Consider the following 21,693-nt stretch of genomic DNA (forward strand, 5'->3'; position numbering starts at 1 on the left):
TTAAATATTTGTCTGAATATCTTCTTCACAAAAGCACTGACACTAGAGAATGGTTCATAAGCATATATAAAACTCATGATTCTGAAATAATTGGTAGTGAAGAGTAAAAGTCTTCCCATCAGTCTTTGCAGGATAAGTCTTTTATCGCTAGGAGTTTGATTAGGAATAAAATTAGAAATCTATATTAATGGGGGTATATTCTGAGACTTCCAGATCAGGGCATAAAATGCCCAGAGGATAACTGATCTGGCTATTAAAGGCAGATGTAAAAAAGGCATTGAGGACCTCAGCCTTCTCCTTGTCCTCAGTGACCACTGACCCTGCTTCATCAAGTATAGGATGAAAATTATCCTTGGTTCTTCTTTTGCCATTAATATATTTATAAAAGGAGTTTTTATTGTCTTTTACTGCAGTGGCCAATCTGAGTTCAAGTTGTGCTTTTGCCTTCCTAAATTCCTCCCTGCATAACTTAGCTAATTCCTAGTAATCTCTCCAAGTAGCCTGTCCCTTCTTCCAGAGGACGTAGACTCTTTTTCTCCCTGAGTCTCAACAGTAGTTCCCAGCTCATCCACACCGGTCGTCTTCCCCTACATCTCGCCTTATGGCACTGAGGGACAGCCTGTTCTTGCACCTTTAAGATTTCCATCTTGAGGAGCATCCAGGCTTCCTGGGCCCCTTTACCCTTAAGAAGCGACGCCCAAAGGACCTGTGCTACAAGCGCTCTGAAAAGGTCAAAGTCGGCCCTCTGGAAGTTCAAGAAAGTAGTTTTGCTGGTCACTCTTTTGACATCTCCAAGAATAGAGAATTCTACAACTCCATGATCGCTCTGCCCAACACTGTCATTGCTCAGTCGAGTTAGAGAGCTCTCATGGTTTCTTGTAGCATCAGTATAGTTCTCAGAATAGTTCTGCTTTATTGTGTTCAACATACATCTTATATACCATTCACTTATAAGCCAGGAATTCCTGTCTCTCTAATCCGTTAATTGGTCTAACTTCTCCGAAAACACAGTGATAAAGGATGAAAGGTTTCTAAAGTGTGATAAGGTTAACAATGCATACAAACAGAAACTCCTTTTTATCCTTAGACGCAAACAAATACCATTTGCTCTCTGTCTTAAACTCCAGACTCCCAAGGTTTCACACTGATAGGGTCTATCAAAGAGTCTGATAAACTCCTTGCTGACTTGCTCACAGTTACATCTTCCCCCACACAACACAGTCCCCAGCCTTCACTTCTCCCACCAGTCCTTTCTGTTAGTCCTTCTCTGAAGAGCAGGTCTAGCACGGCACCACCCCAGTAGGCTCTCCTACCAGTTGCAACTATCTTCCATGCAGTCTAGAAACCTCCTGGACTGCTTCCTCTGTGCTGTATTATATTTCCAACATATATCAAGGAAGTTGAAGTGTTCCATAAGAACAAGTGCTGGTATTTGCATGACTTCCATGAGCTGCTCATAGAATGCTTCATCCAACTCTTCATCCTGATTAGGCAGTCTATAACAGACCCCCACCAAAACGTCACCCCTACATACCTTCCCCCTGATCCTTACCCATATACACTCAACTTTATCATTCCCAACCCCAAGCTCTTTAACATCAAAACAGTCTTTAATATAAAGGGCCACACCACCACCCTTCTTTCCTCGTCTGTCCCTTCTGAAGAGCTTGTACCCATTTATCACAGCACTCCAGTCATGGGAGCGGTCCCACTATGTTTCGTTAATAGCAACAAGGTCATAATTAGCCTGACTCACAATCGCTTCCAACTCTTCCTGCTTGTTGCTCATGCTGCGTGCATTGGTATAGATGTACTTCAGTCGAGTCATCTGCCTCACCCCCAGCTTAAGCATCGTTCCCCTAGGCTCATCGCTTGTGAGGAGGCCTGTTTTGTCCCCTTCCCCTTCATAGCTAGTTTAAAGCTCTTTCAATAAGCCCTGCTAGCTCCTCTGCTAGTAGTATTCATTGCCCCCTTTGAGATAGGTGGGTTGCACATAGACAATAGGCCAGGGGCTGAGTAAAATGCCCCATGATCAAAGAACCCAAGTTTCTGGCTCAACACTAGCCTCCGAGCCAATTATTCATTGCTCATACTTTCCAATCCTGCTCAGTGTCCCTTACTGCCCCTGAAGGTATAGAGCAAAAGGTCACTTGAGCTTCCCCTCCTTGAACTAAATGCCCTAAACCCCTGAAATCTTTTTTCATAGATCGTAGGCTTGTCTGAGCAATTTCATCACTGCCCAACTGAACTACGAGTAATGGAAAGTAGTCAGATGATCTAACCAGCTTAGGAGTTTCCTGGTTATTTCCCTGACCCAAATCCCAGGAAGGCAGCACACTTCCTGACAGCCTGGGTCAGGTTTGCATTTGGGGCCCTCCGTTCCTCTGAGAAGGGAGTCACCCACAACGACCACCTTTCTTTACTGTCAGAGGCAGTCTGAAGGCGTGGAGGTGACCGCCTCACCCTAGGTTCTCTCCTAGGCAGATCCTCCATCTTCTCTTCACTCACCTCCCCTTCAAATTCCAGCAACTGGAACCTGTTGCTTAGAGGGAGCTAGGGAAGTCGGTTAGGCACGTGGGGGTGTCTCCTGTGACACCAAGTATGGACTCTCTCCAACCTTCCTCATCAGTCAAGTCTGTCCAACTGTGACAGGGCAGGGGGTCCAAGACATTTCTGGGGGTATTTTCCTGGAACCCTTCCCTCTGGTAAGCCAGAAAGTCACTCCACCAGTCGATCTCCCACTCACACTCCCTGATGGTCCTAAGACTCTGCACCTCATCCTTGAGTTCCACCAGCAGGCTGAGTAGCTCATCCACCTGCTCACACCTCACACAGGTGGAGTCCCTGCCACTCTTCCCAGGCAGCAGCAGGCTCAGGCACTCCCTGCAGCCAGAGATCTGAACAGCGACATTTCTCAGCAAGCTCTCCGTTTGGGTTGCCACGGTCTTCTTAGAATAAGCCAGCTGTCTAGTGGAGACCACGTTTTGGCCTGTGGTCACAGAGACTGCCAAGGAAAATGGTTTCCTGAGCAAGGAGGGGCCAAAGCTTACAATTCTCACCACTAGACCCACCTCCTATATGCACAGATGCAGCACCCTATGGGAAGTGTGAGCTGTGCTCACTCACTGAACCTCCCCTCTCTCAGCAAACAGAAACAGTGATTACTCACCTGATGTGTTTTGTGTAATTGAAGTTATTTAAAGCTTATTATCAAGTATGAAGGTTAAGGGCTGATGTTTAAGCTGTGTCGCTAATGTGCCAGTTCCCCCCCTGGTGACTCAGGAGCCTGCCCACAAGCTGCTAGCTCCCCAGGATAAGCATAGTGCTGTTGCTAGCCTCAAAAACCTTAAAAAAAAGCCTTAAAAAGAGGTTTTTGGTTGGCCTTCTTACTCCAGATCCCTTGCTAGAGCAGACTTACCTGCTTAGAAGCTAGTTTTCGCAGACCTGTCTGGATGCCTATCTGTGCCACCTATTGTAGAGTATCTGCTTTTTCAGGTGTGTTTGAACTTTATGATCTCTTGAGGTTCTTTCCAATCCCTGTGATTCTGTGATTTACTTGATAATTAAAATTAATGGAAATGCATTACTGAAGGTGGAAAAAGAAAAAAAAAAAAAAGCTAATTAGAGATCAATTCTCATTTCAAAGAGTCAATACCTTTCCAAGAATGTCTATTGAAGCTTCCGTCTGAATTTATCGCATTGGATACATGTATATTAGTTTTTTTAATTGGGGCCAGGCTCAAGTTTATCCACTACCACACTTTTATTTATTTTTATTTTGGCTCTGACCAAATACTGCTCTCTCATATAATGTTTAAAACATCAGTTTGGAGACACTGCCTGGTAGGAACTGTCTCTAATAAGAAATTCTGATTAAGCTATTTTACTGAGGGTGGTGCTGGTTGTTCAGTTTTGACATGTAGAGACAAGTTGGAGAAGGTACTTGGGCTTCAGAGAGATAATGGTCTGTAGAATGTTTAGTCATATAGGCCATTAGGATTCTAGAGGACTTCTTCAAAAGGAGTTCTGTAGCAAGTCCAAATACTAAACAGGGATATGACTCAGATATTTCTTTAAATGGAATGAAATATGTAGCAGAGAAAGAACTGCCAAGACCATGCAAAGTAATTGGCCACTCATAGAATGTTCCTGTACCTCTCTCTTCTCAATACACTTGTGAATACATGCCAGGAGACTAATTTTAATAGTGCTGAAAAGATGCAAGAATATGATATAACAGAGATATATAATGACCCTCTTTTGAATTCACAAATAAAACAAGTATTGTTTTTGCTTTGTTTTGTTTTTATCCTTGCAAAATAAAATGATGTTCAATATTTAAAGCAGAAAAACAAAATTAATGATAAAATCATTTATAAGGAAGATTCTTCTTCATTTGTGTTCTCATCTCAGAAGGACCCATCCAGAGAATTTAGAATTATTTGACTATGACCTGCAAGTAACTAAAAATTCTACAATAAGTTTCTAGAATGTCAACCAACAGTACTTAGAATTTGAAAATACAGTTTTCTTGCTTAATCTGAAAATGTTAGTTGGAATGGAACAATAGAATGCTGTTTATGCTGAAGCAGTCTACTTCTTTTAAGAAACATAAATGTGGATTGATTTGAAAAATTTAAATTGATCTGATTTTTTTCTATAGTTGAATTTTTACACTTTTTAAAAATAAAACTAGGATTTTTAAGTGACAATGGATTGATAATAACATAAATATATGTTAATCTATAGATAAGCTCCAGAAGTAGAAAAAATAAGGAATTTTGTGTATTGCTAATCCAATTCTAGATTGACCAAGAAAGTCTACTATTCCCTCAGAGAATAATTGAATATCTTGGAGAGGGTTTTGCTAAAATACGTGATTTATGCAGTGTCATCATCGTCAAAGACTGTTTCCATAAGAAAACTGAGACAAGCAAGTTGTTTTTATTTATAAGCGGAGCCATAGCTCTTTATTATACAAGAAGCATCTTTCAATTTATCAAAATGTATCCCTCACATTTATTATTTTAATCATTCCATATATTAATCAGTATTGTTTACATACATAGCCATCATTTATCAGAGATTCAGGGGGATTTCTGCTATGGTGAGCTAAAAACAAAAAGAAAAAATATACATCATTTATCTATTTGTAAATAAGGAAATCAATGATTTTCTTAATTTTTTTTCCTCAGCAGTATTTGTTGCTTTCACTCTTAATTTCTCCATTTACCATCAATATTTCCTCATTTATACAACGGTTATATAGCTATCAACAAAGTCCAAGCAGAGAGAAAAATATAATGGTATCAATTTTCATTATTTTTGAATATACAGCATAAAAGCATGAGAGTGGATAGAAGATTAAAAAAAAAGAAAAAAAAAAAAGCTTATGAGAGTTATGTATTATGAAGACTTGGAAATGGGAAACGAGTATCCTAGAGCACCTTTCAGCAAAACATGACTGAGCAGCATAAGAATACAGAACTTTTGACTTAAATTCTCAGAAAGTTTCATTTAAAATCTTTCAAAATAGAAGTCCAGACTAAAAGGAAATTTGTTTTCCATCTGATGAAGACTAATCTTATGAGAGATAAAAAAAAAAGACAATTCAAATAAATTTCAAGAAATTTGAAGCCTTTGTAAAAATTAAAGTATAACATTGTACCACTTAAGAACAAGGAGCACCCTGTTTTTTTAATGGTGGGACAAATGCAATAGACTTCACTGGGTATTTATAGAAGTACAATAATGAAAAACAGCCACGATGCGTTAATCAGAGATAAATTTTAATATTACCTAAACCTGAATTACCTAGATTGTTGGAAAGTGTTGTGACAATAGGTCTGAAAAACATCTGTGATTGATTTTGAGACATAAGATTTTGAAATGAAGTATGAAAATCCCAGTCCTAATGTATAATTCAGATTTTTCTGGAATTTGAGGTAGAACATTGCATCTCAAGTCAATACTGAAATTAAAAATTTATCTGAATAATACTGAATAAAAAATTTACATCACTGAAGCAGTACAATTTTGGAAGAACTCTCTGGTATTTTTCTCACAGAGAACACCCTATCTTATTTGGCATTAAGGTGTATTTATGAAATCCCTTTTCAGTAAAATCGAAGTACTAGAATTTGATACAATTTTAGTAGCTCTACTTGCGTCTCTCTTGTCTCTGTTGTCTAACACAATGCAAGGTTATGAAAAAAAAGAAAAGGAAGCAGAAATTTGTATAACAAAAGAAAATCCATGGTGTATTTTTATGAAAATATAAAACTTAGGAAACTTCTGAAATAGAAGAGAGCCAACAGAAGAAACAGCAAATAAGGTATTATTTCTTTTTTCCTTACATTTCCTAGTCTGTATTTTTGGATAAATGATCCCAAAGTTATTTACTAGAGCACCACTGTTAGAAAAGAAATATGGTAAGGTATAAATAATTTGAAAAGTTAATGTCTATTTCATTTAATACCCACTTTATCATATTTGTTCAACTATGTCATGATATTTTTGTTTTTCTTGCTTTTAGCTTGTCTTTAATTTCACCTACTTTACTTTCTCTTCCTTTAGAGGACATTTCACCTCAAAGCACCGATACAGCAATCTAAGCATTTCAAGGTACCTAAATGAGTAGCTCTGTTATTGTCAGATCACAATGTTGCCAGCAAACAAGTGTCCACAAATAATGCATGAAGGATGAAGGCCCATCACTTTCATTGCTTTAGTCTTCAGTACATCTGCAGGTAATCCATCCATTTACCAATTAGGAAGTACATTTGGGTTCTCCCACGTAACCTAAAGAGAAATTCTCAGGCTTCCTTCTAAACAGTAAGTTAAAAAATTCCTTATTCAGCATGAGAAATCAATTTTGAGTGCTCCCTGCAAGAAAGAAAAATAAAGATCTCAGCTTTTATAAAAATACTCAGGGTAGGGTAAAGAACTTTTTGAAAAACAAAGAACTGAACTATCCAAGACACATCATAAAAAATATTTTTGTCTATGAAATATTTCAAGTCCCCCATATTTTCTAAATAATTTACACTAAGTTTTTTTTGTGATGAGCTAAAGAAGGCATATTCCTTATTTTGTTAAAAATGATAAATAACAAATCAGCACAGCCAACTTTAACATGAAGCATAGATTTTGTAGCTGTCCCAGTGCTGCCAGGCAGTGTATTAAGGAGTAACCTCATAGCGTGGAACAATTCAGCATTAAAAGGTTGCCGAGTTTTAAGTCTGTATTAATACAGGTTATACACACATAGAGTATTGTAGGAAAATACAGCTGTTATGTACCCAAACTCAAAGCTGGATAACTAAATTATTAAGTAAAGAATTAAAATTATGAAAAAGGTGGAAGTAAACTTCTGTCCCTCCTGATACTGGGAACCCTTGTTGCTAAAACACTGGATGATCCCTTTCCCATGGATTGTGCCACATTTTACAAATTTCCTATCTTAGCTTGCTGTAAGATTACTAGTACTCTTCCTAGTCTTTCTCAGTGTAGATTCATTGGTCACTCACAGTGCTCAAGCTGGAAATGTGTACTTAGTTAAGAACCTTTGAAGAATATATTTCAACACTCTTATCTTCATAAAGTTATAGTTCCCAAGTGGGTGCACTTAATATTTCAGGTGTACAAGACAATGCATTAGGCTTATAGTCATGACTGAATGTACACAGGTAACAGGATGACCTTAGCTGCCTTCCAGCTGCTCACCCAGATATTCTCTTACTTTCCCCCTCAACAGGACAAGGGAAGAAAACAAGAAGAAAAAGTATGTGAATTCCCAATTCTTCTCCTCATCCAACTGAAGCAGTGCAGGGGGATACAATTGATAGTTCAACTTAGGAAAAACTTTGCATGTTAATTTCATAAGTTGTTGATCACTTATCATTACTGAGATATGGTATGGCTGGCATGAAATAGCTGAATGAAATTAAGTGTTTTTAATTATCTTTTGAAGACAAAGTAGAAGTAAAAATAAATAGTCAAATATTCATGGAATGATGAAGAACATATTATTTGGAGATCCCCGACACTCAGGAGAAGAAAATAATACATAAGTAACTTAATTGATTAGCTTCTCAGTACACACATTTTCATTCAAATAAAAGGCACCAGAAATAGACATTCTAGAAAACCTTAAGTGGAAAGTACAGGTAATTTTTCACAGAGGTATTGAAATCTGAATGACTGTGGATGTTTTTACTGTAATACTCTTTCAAAGGTAATGTTAAGATAACAGTGTGCACTCATGGGTGATTGATATGTATCTATTAACCATCTTCTAATACTAATATCAACTTTGTTTCTGAAATGAAATTTTACAAAATATTGCTATATGTAAAACCATTAGATTTTCTTCCCAATGCTAGGGAAATGTCATTTGCTACACAAATGCTAGAATAGACATTCTCCACTTGGGATATCTTTCAAGGTGCTATTTATTAACTATAAACTCATTAGATTGAAATAAAATCTCTAAGTAAAACCATTCTATTATTTTTATTTTTATTGTATTTACATATTTTTTGCAGTAAAATTTTATTCCTAATGTCATATATACTGTTTCCTATTCAAAAATAGTAATTGTTTTTAAATGAGCATCTTGTCAAATGTGTGATAGAAACTTGCCTGCTTACAATGGAATAGGAAGGAATCCTCTTGGTAGTCACAAACTCTTCATTTTTTTCCCCTGAAAGAAATGCAACATATTGAACACTGCAAAGCAATTTACAGATTGGAATGGTAAAAATTGTGGCTGATCTTTGGGGAATTTAAATGCAATATGAACTATGTCTCCTGACTAGCAAACTCCATCTAATTTCACTGCTCTTTCCTACAAAATAAATGTTCCAAAACTTCCAACTTACAACCTTAGGGAGTAACTCACCTGAAAGTCAAAGTTAAAGAAGGTAGCAATTTAAGAATTTAGTTACCATGGCAGATTTAGAGTACAGCTTGATAGGAGAAGAATTGGATCGACGTATAATTAGGAAGATGAGATAGCAAAACCACTTGCAGAAGAATCCTGAGAATCATGCACAGAAAAAGATAGATATAGCAATTTAAAAGTTACTTGAAATCATGTTCTGTATGAGCTATTCTGAGCTGCAGGCATATTTCTCAATTTCCCCTGTCAAAACTGTTTTGTTTATTTGTTTGTTTGGTTTGTTTTTTTGTTTGTTTGTTTGTTTGTTTGTTTGTTTGTTTGTTTTTTGTATAAATAATAAATATTCATTGGAGCACCAATTTGAAACCATATTATAAAGCTCATGTTCAGTACTTCCTTCTTCAACTCACATTTATCTCTCTCCTATAATTTTGTGATGCGTTGGACATGGGTAAAAATAAAAAAAGCGAAAAGCATGAAGTAGTCCATTAAATGGAATTTGAAGCTAAAGTTGATAAATTTTTCTTTCCCTTAGAGTCAAGCTCAAATAATTATCAACTATAAAAAAAATAACAAAACAAAACAAAACAAAAACAACAGAAGAGGTTGTGTTTTAAATTAGTAATGTATGAGAGAATATATATATATATATTTATCCATACTATTTCATACAAAAATATCTGGACTTATACAAAGTAACTCTACCTTTAATCTGGTCTAACTTGAGAACTTCTGCCATTATCATTTTTGTTCCTTGCTTTTTTTGTTGTTGCTTGTTAAGTATAAAATATTCTATTCAAATGTAGTGTTCTATTTTTTATGTTGTAGAAGAAAATTTAATAACATTGTTCCCAATGTTTTAGACCATTAATTAGTTTTTCTTTTGTTTCTTAACTAGTAAATTGACTTGTTTTCTTTCTGTGCTTTTGAAATTTCTAATAAAACCTCAAGGGATAAGCTATATTAAAACATACTTAAATCACAAGGGATATTCCTAAATGCTAGATTCAGTTATTTCATCAGTTCTTTTTTTTTTTTTTTTTTTTTTTTGTATTCTTTTTCCTGAAGTCCTTATTTCCTTAGCATCCTCAAAAATCTGTGGTAAAATTCCTGTGCTTCAGTGTGCTGTTGACATCATGCTCCTGTGTGCTTATTCCAATTCAAACTGAAAGCAGAATATTTAACCATCCCTTTTCAAGTGAGAAGGATAAATCTGCCATGCTCTTCTGTTTCTGCAAGGTAGTAAGGGCAAGTAAGTTAGTGGCTTTTATTCTAATGTTCCTGTACAATTTATCCCAGAATTTGCTTTACTATGTTGCATTTATATCACTAGTCTCCTGATCTGGACATTGTTTAGGTCAACTAATAGAATGTTCCCTATTTGATCATTTTTTATTTAATCAGTTATTGTCCCTTCCATCTACCACTGTTGATGGCATGTTGATTTTATGTTGGGTGTTGGTTTGCAAGCAGAACTGTTTGATTCTTCATGGTATTTTGAAGTCAAAAAAGTCACTAATATCCATGTAAACGTCATCTACATACACTGATTAGTCATACACAGTATGTGTATGTATAGTCAATCACAGTATTCTCTGTGTTCACTGAAAAGACTATAAGAAACAAAGGTAGATGTAGAAACATGTTTAGAAGAAAAAAGGTTTTCTATTTCTTCTTGTGCCAAGAACAAATGTATTTTGATACACAGAATATGTTCTGTTTGTTGTTGTTGTTTAGCAGAAAAATTCTGAACAATATTTGGTAAAAAATAAATATTAAATGTTTCAAATTATCTTTATTAAAACCACGTATAAATCAATTTAAATGACATTTGTAATGAAAGAATAAACTATCTAGTCTTCTTTATATATATTTTTTTTAATAATCTCGGGTACCATATTCTTTTCCTAGTCAGTATTTGTTCAGATGTTGCCAAGAAAGCAAAAAGCAAACAAAGAATGGCCATAATTTGTGTGTGAATGTGCCCAATTGCTGTAGAGCTGCACAATTTGCATTTTCTATGCTGGCAAGTTTTCCTAAAACAAAACAAAACAACAACAACAAAAAAAAAACCTCATTTTTCAGCTGTGTTGATAGCATATAATGCATTGCATCATTGATGAGATTGGCACAGAATAAAGGAAAACAGAGTTGAGTTTTCTCTCTGAAAAGAGAAAAGAATTAAAAAAAAAAAAAGGGAAAATAAAACAAAAAGTCAATGTTACTCAAGTCAAAAGAACAAGATGCACTTTGTATGAGATGGTTTTATTTTTCTCAGATGTTACTGTAAAAATCAGAACAGGAATGTTCTTTGAAGATACAAAAAAAATACCCATGGTTAAAGTTTAAACATCACATTCTTAATTCTTCTGTTGAGAACAATTTATCTTTTTTTTTTTCTTTCTCACAGCTCTTCATTTCTTTCTTATTCTTTCTTCCCTATTTCTCCTCTCCCATCTGCAATATTAGAGCTATAATGGTGCACTGAGACTTTTTTTAAGAGCCCATATCCTATCTGCCTATAACTCCCTTGGATCCTACATGCTTTACCTCAATGCTCTTTCCTTCACTTCTTCATCTCATGCCATTTTTTTTTGTTGTTAATCATTTTTTGACCTCAAATACTACTTTCACATGTGCTTTGGTTTTCCCTGAATTAAATAATAATCATAATAATCTAACCTCACTACCACTTAATTTCTCTTTGGTCTCATACTTTTCCCTACTTTAATATTGCTCTAATTGACATAACAAAGATAACTCCTTCAGGTAAATTTAATTGTGATTTTTAATTTTCATTTGACTTGACCCATCTTTTCTCTTGAAGATTATTTGCACATTCTCATCTTCAGGAAAAATCTGCAAGTTCTCAATTCCGTTTTTATCCATATGTTTTAGTTCTCTTCCAAAAAGCTTTTAAAGGGACACATTTCATGTGTTACATGATTCCATATATTCTAAGATATGCTGGATTTCTACCCCTTTCCCCCTCCCCCTCCTTCCCCCCCCAGGTTAATAGAGAGTACAAGATCATATATTTAGAGAGAATATATTTTTTCCCAACATTTCTTTTCCTTTTTTTTTTTTTTTTTTTTTTGTAATAAGCATATAACTTTCTATTATTACTGTTTTTATTACTGCAATGCTATTTTTGTAAAGTTTTCATGTAAGAAGTGTGAAATCATATTAAACTTTGGTAACAGCATATGTGCAATCTATTCATTTTAAAATGAATTGTTGATTATATATAACATATACAGGGAGACCAGAATACATTCATAGCCCTAAAATCAAAGATCTCATTGATTTTACAGAAAATTCAACCTCTGGCTGTTTTTCCCAAATATTATTCTTATTTTTTCTGGTTCTCAGATTTTTTTGTCCCCTATTAAATGTTTTATTTTTATGGAACTACTAACAACATCTTACAAAACAAAATGTGCAACAGTGAAGCATACCTTGTTACTGGAGAGAAAAAATAACTAACCAGATGTAGCAGTTCAAAAATAAGTTGTAATAATATCTATTAAAGGAAAAAAATCTTCAGAAATGTTTTTTCCCAGTGTTGGGGTTCGGTGTTAATTTGCATTTTGTTCAATGTTGCTGATACGGTTTGTTTCTAAGAGTCACTCTACTGGGACAAAGCTAATTTTGTTGTGAGTCATTAAGTATCGGGGGATACTGAACCTATCTAAAAGGAATTAGAAAAAAAGTAATACTGTACAAAAGAGAAAAAAAAAATAAAAAAAACAAGCCACCTTCAGTAAAACAAAACAAACTCCATCCTTTTGCTCTTGGAGAGAGAAAAATAACTTCCATTACTCTGTTGTGGTTTACTCAAAACAGGAAATGAGATAAAGGTCACACTTGAAAAGCAAATCTGTGCACAGAAAATAAAAGTTCCCTTTTTCTTTTATAATGATAATTACAGTACAAAATGTTATTTAATATTTAGTGATGATTTTCCTGCTTTATTTATCCATACATTTGATAATAGAACTTTAATTTTAAATTCGGAAAACAACGTACTAGCAACAGCTCTACTGACAACATTACAAAAATCTCAAACCTTATCAAAGTTCTTCCCATATTCTTAGGTTGGATTTTTTCATTTTTCTATTTGTGGATTTTCCTGCTTTTTTCTAACTTAAATTTTATAGTGAATGCAAATTGACTTGAACTTAATTGTAGCAATTCCTGTAATTCCTAGGTTTTTTGTTGTTGTTGTTTTTGGTTTTGCTTTTGTTTTTCTTTTTAACTAATGAAATAACACAAGGGACATATTCATGTTCTTTTCATTTTATTTCTTTTCTTGAGAGGATCTTTTGGAGACTCTATAGAATATTTTGATAAATTAAATTAAGAGAAACTCATGACATGCCTCTTCAAACTGAAGAAATTATGATATAGCTGGAGAACTTTGGTTTGGACTGAATCTGTACAAACACTCTCACAACAGAGCAGTTGTACCCTAATAAAATAGTGAAAGCGTGATTAATTGAAGAAGTTTTCCAGGCTCTACTAAGGCATATGGAAAATAAGGATGAGGTGATTGGTGGTAACCAACATGGCTTCTCCAAGGGCAAGTCACACCTGACAAACTTGATTGGACTGATCAGTGAAAGTGAGCAAAAAATTTATTTTGCTCATTCAGTCTTTACTCCCACCTTTTCTACCAAGGTCCTATGAGACCAACTTAGAGAAATATAATTGATGTGAGACTCACACATATTTGAACATGTCTAGTTATCTGAACTTACCATCATCACTAACAGAAAGCAATGGTTGCATCTAGTTGTTGATCATCTATCAAGTGCAAGTATAGATTTCAATTTGAAATATATATATAACAACGAAGTATTTTTCCATTAACTAAATGTAAAGGAAAACTTGGATTAGTAACAAAAAATGTAGACATAGTGTATTACAATTGCAGTGCCTGTAAAGCTGAGTGATGTAACACCCATCAAATATTTGTATATGTCTTCTATTTGTATTTAAGATATAAAATATAAAACATACATTGTATACAATTAAATAAAACTGACACAATGTTTTTCTTTTTTTTTTCTCTGTACTGAGTACATGAAAATATTCATTACCACAGAAAGACCATTCCAGAATATCTTTTGTGTGTGGTTTTAACACTAATTATAGCCTAAGCTCAAACACACCACACTCTCATTCCCCCCCCCCTACAAAACAAGGCAAAAAATGTGATGAAATATAAAGGTTGTGAACTGAGATAAGGACAGGGAGATCACTCACTAGTTACCATTACAGGCAAAGAAGATTCAGCAAAGGGAAATTAATGTAATTTATTGCCTAATAACGGATGAGAGCAGTGAGAAACTAAAAGAAAATTAAATATCACCTTCACACATCCACATTCTTTTCTCTCTTCCTCCTGAATAGCACAGGGGAATAGGGAATTGGGATTATACTCGGTCCATAAATTTTCATCTCTGCTGCTTCACCATTTTAACTCTTTTCCTCTGCTTCAGTACGGAATCCCTCCCATCAGATGCAGTTCAAAATCTGCTTGAACGTGGGTTTCCCACAAACAGCGGCTTTTCAGAAACTGCTCCATTATGGGTCTGTACCATGAGGACTATCATTCAAGAGCATACTGCTCCAGCACTGGGTCCCACAGACAGCAGCTCCCCCAGATCTGCTGCTCTATCATGGTCTCCTCTCCACTGGCTACAACTTCAGCCTCGGACCTGCTCTTGTGAAAGACATCCATGGGCTGAAGCCTCCTTTAGACCACATCTGGTCCAGTTGGGCTCCTCCACAAATTGCAAAATGAAATCTATTCTGTATGGTACCCCATGAGCTGCAGAGGGACAGCCTGCTCCAATGTGTACCTCCTCATAGGCTACAGTGAACCTCTTCCCCAGCACCCAGAGTGCCTCTTGTCCTCCTGCACTGACTTTATTGTCTGCAGGATTGTTTTTCTCTCATTTTCTCACTCTTGAATGCTGCTATTCTGAAGAAGTTTTTCTTTTCTGAAATAGGCTCTCACAGAGGCAGAAACAACATCACACATTGTCTCTACTTTGGCCAGTGTTTAATCCTTTTTGGAATCTACTGGAATTGGCTTTTATCTAACTTGGGTCAGCTGATGGACTCTTCTCAGAGAAATCACCTCCGCAACTCACTCCCTAACGCATGTTCTCAAAACATTGCCACATCAGCCCAATATACTTTCATTCACATTCTTTTAGTCATTTGGAATAAGAATGCATAGAATATTCAAAGGATATTCAGTTGTTGAATGAAATTGCATGATCAGGAAAATAAACACTCCCACATATTTGTTAAATCATTATCAGGGTACTCATTTATGGTGTAGGAAAGTTACTTTTAAGCCCATTCTGCAAATCAGATCAGAAGAGGAATGAAAATCTGTGTTTGCTGATATTCACAAGGTCTTTACTAATTTTTATGAGTACTTTTGTTTCCAAATTCTCTTTCTTAAATTTCTTAAAAGCAGCTTAAATGGCCCAAAATAAAATAAATCATTTTATTTTTGCTTAAAAATGATATACTTTTTCCTTGGAAGACTTTATTGATTCTTCAAATGAAAATAAAATCAGTTTAAGTTAAGCTAGTTTAGTTGTGGCAATGAACATTTAAAATACCAATTATGTCTGCAGGTGAATTTTTGACCTTTGTAAATTCTGAGAGCACAAAACATTCATTAGCATTCATTAGTTATGAGAAAGATTCAATATTTCATTTCCTTTTCTTTGTGATTTTGTGTTCTCTTTTTTTAAGTTCTATTTACACTGAGAGGAAAACTACTTGAAGAAGAATTCTGCTTACATATCTTCCTTTGAAATTGCTGTGTGCTACTCAAAAAGCATGAAAACTTGGAGACTTCATATTCAAATAAAAGTATACAACCTGCAGAGATACATCTGCAGTGATACTGCATCATCAGTAAAGTGAATCCACTAGATAACCTATGCATTGCAGTGAACAATTTCAAATCTCATCTCCCTACAGCGCTCCAAGTGAAATGAAGCTGAATAGAACAAATCCTGATTTTTCACATTTACTGTTATTAAAGAAAGGAACAAAGTAGTGCCAAGGGGAATAAAAGAATAAAGCTATGGTTAGTCAGTTGTGAAGAAAGTAAATTAATAAAACTAACCTCATTTCTCTTGTACATGTCTTCAGTTGATGCCCTGGAGAACAATTTCCTTTATAGAAAAGGGTGAAGGAATGAGCAGTATAGTATATTGCTACAACTTGGCTCGGTACTATTGACAAACTGTATGTCATCATCAGTTAATAGGTTACTATTTGTTTTGCTTGAGACATACTTTTATGTATCTTGAACTAAGTCTCCTGGACATTTATTTCCTTCATAGCTTTTCTATAATATCTGGTGGAAACTTTTGCAGTATCATTGCAAAGCAAAGCTTAAATCCTGGAAGGCAAACAATATTTGTGATGTAACAGAGATCATGTAAGACAGACTATTTTTTGAATCTCATTTTCATAATATATTATGCCTCAGATTCACATGAAATATTTCATCCAGCTTAAGGCTTTTCTGGGCATGTGCTAACACATCTGTGTTTCAAAGAATCTATCAAGCACAGTGACAAAATGAATCATCTCAGTGCAGTCATCTTCCACAAGTCTGGGACTTCATTTCAGTAACCATCTGAATGTTATCTGGGAAAATATTATGATTTTTTCCTAACTGGAAAAATTCATTATCTGCTGTCTGAGACTGGTAAGACCACTCATACAAGAACATTTCTCTTGTGTCATTAGTAATAGGACCAGAGGGAATGGTTTCAAGCCACGGCAGGGGAGATTCAGGCTGGACATTAGGAAGTATTACTTTTCAGAAAGGGTGGTCAGGCACTGGAATGGACTGCCCAGGGAGGTGGTGGATTCACCGACCCTGGGGGTGTTCAAGGAAAGACTGGATGTTGTGTTGAGGGACATGGTTTAGTGGGAGCTATTGGTAATAGATGAACGGTTGGACTGGATGATCTTTTAGGTCTTTTCCAACCTCGGTGATTCTATGATTCTATGATTTCAATAATAGAATTTTATTTTTTTTTAATGTTTTTTTGTTTGTTGGTTGGTTGGTTGGTTTTTGTCAGTTTCATTGAGAATATTACCAGAAACAACTACATAAGAGAATGAATGAACGAGTGAATGAATGAATGAATGAACAAATAAATTGGGTGGGAAACACTTGGATATTAAGTCTTCTAGTTCGAAGGTAAAACTACATTATAAATAAATACACATGGAAAATGTACATTGAGAAAATGTAAGTAGTTAGCTACTCTGTGAAAAGGCAAAGAAATAGTGTAAGAGGGTATAGCAGGAGCATAGTTTAGCTTCTGAAGAGAAAGGTAGTTATTTAAAACCATCCCCTATTGCTCAATATCTTTAAATGAGTAATTTGGTTATCTATGTAACTTGTTCATTATTGACATTCTGCTAGGTTGTGTTTTCAGAATATTAATTCAGATTTAAATCTGAGTTATTATTGAGTTATCTCAGAACAGGGATAAATTTAAATGATCCTGTACTGGGCTCATGTGACAAGGCTTTGATATTGAGAGGGGATGCAGAGGTGGCCTCTGTGAGAAGAATCCAGCAGCTGCCCCATATTAGATAAGAGCCAATTCCAGAGAACCCTAAAAGGGATCTGGTACTGGCCTCAGTTGAGCCAGGGTGTGATGTGAGTTGTGCTTCTGTGAGAGAAGAAAGGAAAAACAAAAGCAAGTTCTCCCTTAGGCCATGGAGGTGAGGCCACAGATGAGCAGATGGACTGGTGGGAACTGCTTGCTGGTTGGACACCCATGCGAGAGCAATCCACTCATGAAGAACTGTTTCCAATGGTATACTGTGGATATACAAGAAAAACCACTCAGAGCAGCAGCTGAGGAGCAAGATAAACAGCATGAGAACCAAGGACATCTCTAGAAGGAGAAAAAAGTCTCACAGCTCTGATTGGATAAGCGCCTGCATGAACAGTTAAGGAGTGTTTGTAAAATGCTCTGTTGACATGTAAAGGTGGATGGGAGTGTTGTAGGGGCAGATGGGAAAGCTAGAAAAAGAAAACTTGTGGAGGTATATAAGTGATGTGAGAACTTGTAATAAATGATTTGGATCATTCACATCTGAGTCTGTGCATCAGATGCTGCAGTGTACCTCTATCGAAATAGTTTTCAATGAAACACAGTCTGTGAGAAGTCCATGTTTGAGCAGATCTCAAAGAAACTCATTTGTGGGGGCCCAACACTGGTGCAGGGAAAGAGAGTAAAGACGAAGAATTCTATTATTTTTTTTTTCCTATATAGATGTAATAAAAGCTTATATTAGGAGATATTTGTTTACCAATAACAATATTTTAAGTGCATGCTTGAGCATGTGAAAGGATGTAAAAGACTGGACAACATCCCACGTAAAACATGAATAGAATGACTCAGAGAGAAGGTAAACCAACTGGAGATGCTTTCATAATTTTTCTGAACCCTGCCAGTATAATCTCATTTTGAGGCAGGCTTCTTTAATTCACTGACAACACATTATAACACAAAAAATATTTTCTCCTAGATTTTTATCTTTACCACACTAGTCAATTTAATTCTACTAATTGACTGTTTTTAGCTAAGTAGATATAGTTTACTAATTAGCTTTTGGAGGAAAAAAAAAAAAAAAAGGAAAAGGAAAAAAAGAAAAAAATAGAGAAAAAGGAGAAAAGACTTAAATTGTTTGGATAGCTTTGTGTACATCACTATACATTATGTACTGAGAAGGAAAATAATTGAGAAAAAAATGGGAAATATTTAAAATGCAGACAAATTGAAAATGTGCTGCAACAATGATCATATTACTAACTAAAGTAGCATAAAAAAATGTTCCAAATGTATTACTTAAAGAAAAGGGTAAAAAATTTAGCTTTGCAGCACACTGGATTAAAATACAGCCTCCTTATGAAATTGCCATGAAATTGAATTGAAGCACATGCAGAACTAAACAGATTGCTTGGAAAGCATTCAAGTGAACTACAAGTCTAGTTGCTTTTTTTCCTTTAAGCCTGCTGAAATCTCAGCTGATTTCAAGGAAACTAATTTCAATTATTTGCTCTGCTTAAGCAAACCGTATCAAAAGCTGTACTGGTGTATATCTACTAGAGTTACTGTTGACTTGTAAAACACAAGGTATCAACGTTTCTCATAGGGAAAAAGAAAAAGAAAAAAAAAAAAAAAGAAGAAGAATCAGCTGAAGAACAAGGCTAAGTAGGGTAAAAAAAAACAGACAAACAAACAAAAACCCTCACTGACAGTATTGAAATAGATCAGTCTATGCGAGGTAGTTTTCAAACAAATTAATGTCATTACATTTTCCATTTTTTAGGATAAAAAACATTTATGTGTTCAAAATAAAACTGTAAGAGAAGGATTATAATCATCGTAAGAATTGGGCATCATACTATGAAATTTACTTGGAATACAAAAAGACCAACCACTTACTGATCATTTCTAACTTGTAAATTATTTTTTAGCCCAGATTTATTTATTTATTTATTTAGTACATATTCTATCTTGCAGAAGTATTTTTTACCTCAGCAAGTTTGTGGGTGACACTAAGCTGACATGCCCAAGGGACAGGATGTCAGCCAGAGACCTAGACTGACTGAGCAGTGGCCCATGTGAAACTCATGAGTTACAACAAATCCAAGCACAAAGCCTTTCACCTGGTTGGTGTTTACCCCCATTATTAATACAAGATAGAGGATGAAAAGATAGAGCATAGTCCTGACAAAAAGGACTTGGGGGTACTCATGGATGACAAACTGGACAGGAGCCAGCAATGTGTCCCCACAGCCCAGGAAGCCAATTGTTTTCTGGGCTGCATCAAAAGAATAGTGGCTAGAAGGTTAAGGGAGGTGATCCTGCCTCTCTACTTTGCAGTAAGACCTTACCAGGAGTACTGAATCCAGATGTGGAGTCCTTAGTATAAGAGAGACATGGGCTGTTAGTGAACATCTAGAGAAGGGCCACAAAAATGATCCAAGGGGTAGAATACCCTTGACTGAGAGAGCGAGAGCTGTTCAGCCTAAAGAAAAGAAAGCTCTGGGAGACCTGATAGTGGCTTTTCAATACCTAAGGGGGCTTATAAGGAAGCAGTGGGTCATGACGATCAGACAAGGGGAAATGGTTTCAAACTGAAAGATGGGAGATTTAGATTGCACATATTAAATAATTTTTTTTTGCAGTAAAGGTGATGAGGCTTTCAAACAGGTTACATGGAGAGATGGTGGAAGCTCCATCCCTGGAGATGCTCAAAATCAGGTTGAGTGGGGCTCTGAAACAAGCTGATCTAACTGTAGATGTTCCTGTTCATTGCAGAGTAGTTGGTCTCGTTGGTCTTTATATATCCCTTCCACCTCAAACAGCTCAATTATTCTGTGATTATAGATAACTAGGTTGATTTTATTTATTTATTTATTTATTTTAATCTGTAGGTATCAATCTATAGCACTTATGTGATAAGGTCACCAGATGGTGCTGTTACACATAGACTTACGCCTTGCTTTTCATAAAATGTACAATTTTATCTCAAAATAAATACATCTGGAATTCTGGTGAAATGTTCTATGACAGTAAAATATTTGGAAATACTTTTTGCAGAAAAAAGTAGCAGGATAGTCTGCTACTCATTGTGATCTCACTTCTATTCTGTAACTGCTAAACACCTGACCACTTTCAAATTTTGCATCAAGATTTCATTTTTAACAATAAACCATTTTCCTGCACTTTAGAAGATGTGACAACTTAGTAGAAGGATAGTAAAAAAGTTAATCATAAATAATAATAATAATTAAAAAAATATTTGACTGGATAATGTTTCTATGAATTACTGTCTACTTGAATTGGCACTATTATTCTCAACATTCTCAACATTGCTTGAATACCATAGTTTTCTTGTGATGGCCATATCTGCACACTTAAAATCAAAACGTGACAGTAAAATATTATGAATATTATCTTTAAAATGAATAGTACTGACAATAATAAAACAAATTAGAACACAGCATGTCAATGAACTAAGAAAGATGGGAACTGGCAACAAAAGTACACTAATTACGTTTAAAAAGATCAGCACCTATCTACAGAATATATGTACTTCACAATTGTGTCAGCATTTTAGGACAAAAAACTGAAAATGTAAGTTGTATCTGTATCCTTATAATGCCAGACAGCATGGTATGGAATGCCAGGTTTGCAAATTGGTAATAAAATAAACAAAATGTATGCATTTCTGTTAAATATTAACATATATCAAGTTTCTACAGTAGCACAGAATCACAGACCATTAGGGGGGAACAAATGGAAAGAAGATAAAAGAAAGTGGAATTCTTATTTGTTTATTTGCTTTTTTATTGCTAGTGTGGTTTCTAATATGATAAGTAAATTTTACAAGGATTTCAAGCAAAAATTTTAACACTAAAAATAATACTATCAAGATAGTAATGAAATATTCTTGTAACTGAATTTCACTTTGTGTGAATCAATATTAGAAAAAACAGAGACAGAAGAGAACAAACCATTTCATTTCTTAACCTTAACACTAAGTGAATGAATTGTATTTGCAAACATACATTTACAACTTGTTCTTAAAGACTTCTGTTGCTGGAATTCCAAAATCATTCTACTTTTCTGATTGCAAGTAGGTTTACCTCTAACCTAACTTTAATCTCTAATTTCTTTATTTGACTATGTGTAGATTTCCTCAGCCTTCGC

This window comes from Tympanuchus pallidicinctus, unplaced genomic scaffold (genome assembly GCF_026119805.1).
Source record: "Tympanuchus pallidicinctus isolate F22 unplaced genomic scaffold, pur_lepc_1.0 scaffold6, whole genome shotgun sequence".
Lineage (NCBI taxonomy): Eukaryota > Metazoa > Chordata > Aves > Galliformes > Phasianidae > Tympanuchus > Tympanuchus pallidicinctus.